The 1,508-nt window shown below is 33.9% G+C and overlaps 1 pseudogene; it reads right to left on the minus strand.

Annotated features, from left to right (window-relative positions):
• Positions 1–226: 226 nt before the first annotated feature.
• LOC123246245 lies at positions 227–885 on the minus strand (annotated as a pseudogene).
• Positions 886–1,508: the final 623 nt, after the last annotated feature.

Genomic DNA, 1,508 nt, shown 5'->3' on the forward strand with positions numbered 1-1,508 from the left:
GTAAGCATGCAAAAGACCAAATAGTTATTATTAATACACTTTACAAATATCTCATTTTATCTTCAAATAATCCTAGGTGTTGGTGCTATTACTATCCCCATTCTACAGATACGGAAACCAAGGTTAAATGACTTGCCCAGGGTCAAACAGCTAGTAAGTGTCTGAGGCCAGATTTGGACTCAAGTCTTCCTGACAGTAACCTACTGGGCTACCAAACTATCTTTAATTATCTACTCATCACCTTCTGAGTGATATGGACCAAGGTAATGAACACAGTAAAATTCCACAAGATCCTGAAGCCAGCTACCTGCAAAGCATAGTAGGAGCCCTTCACTGCACTTCAGAGTTCACCGTCATAAACCAACTGCTGGTAACTATGTTCTGATAAGTCTCCTCTGGTGACTTTATCCTTAGAAGAGTACTAAGATTAAAAACCAAAAAAGCACCTAGAACAGCACAGGAATATGATGCTACCATTGCAGGAAAACAAGTTCTTATTTCCAAAGAATAATAAATATTTTATCTCCTAATTTGGATGCTTGACATAAAAACAAACCCCCCAAATTGACTAGGAGGTCCACCACAAAAAGAGTGACCACAAATTGATTGCTTCAGGGTTTTGTTCATCAAAATATACATCATACAAGTGCCAGAGCAAAATATAGTGAATATACTGAAAATCATAAGGCTCAGAGAACTGAGTACAAGTGGCTTCCAAAGTTCAAACTTTGCTTGTTTGTTCATTAAGTGCTGACTATGAATATAAAGTCATTGAATTAGAACTGCAAAGAATGATTTCTCCCAATTCTCTTGCATCTACTGGATGGCATCATTCTTGTTAAATTGCTTTTCAAATTTATATTCTTGCAAAGTCAGCCTTGACATTCATTGAAACTGCTTTTCTAAGTCTCTGTGTTTTTATATAAAAATATGTAAACTGTCTGCAAAAAGCATTTTTTCCCCTTTCTAGTACTCTCTTTGGTCCTTCCTGTACCATAGTGCCCTATTTTTCTCCTTCCCTGTTCAGCCTTTCTCATTTTGTCTCTCTCAGCTCTGTCCTTGATTTACCATTATGGTTTTTTCTTTCTGAGTCTGAATGTATGCTTTATAAAATAGTAAAGATCTCTTCTGCCTAGACTGGGCAGGAATTTACCCTGAGGCAAAGGGGCTTAGTAAGTTCCCCTTAAAGAAAGAGTTGGCAAAGTATCTCTACATATTCTTTTCTTTGTGCTCTTCAAGGTCTCTTAAATATTTAAAAATTATTTAATTGTCTAAGAATATAAAAATATATAACCAACCTTTAAATATCTATGATCTATGGGGTAAGTTATCTGCATAAAATTTTAAATCTTGTTTTTCCTTCTATATCATTTTTATCACTTTTTCTCAAAAAAATAAAGTATTTTATTTTTATAATTAAAACAGTGAATTAAGTTTTTTGATCGAATATATGAAATTTAGAATAATTATTCAATTATACAGTGTTAATAGTAACCAAAACCAACCAC

This window comes from Gracilinanus agilis, chromosome 4 (genome assembly GCF_016433145.1).
Source record: "Gracilinanus agilis isolate LMUSP501 chromosome 4, AgileGrace, whole genome shotgun sequence".
NCBI lineage: Eukaryota > Metazoa > Chordata > Mammalia > Didelphimorphia > Didelphidae > Gracilinanus > Gracilinanus agilis.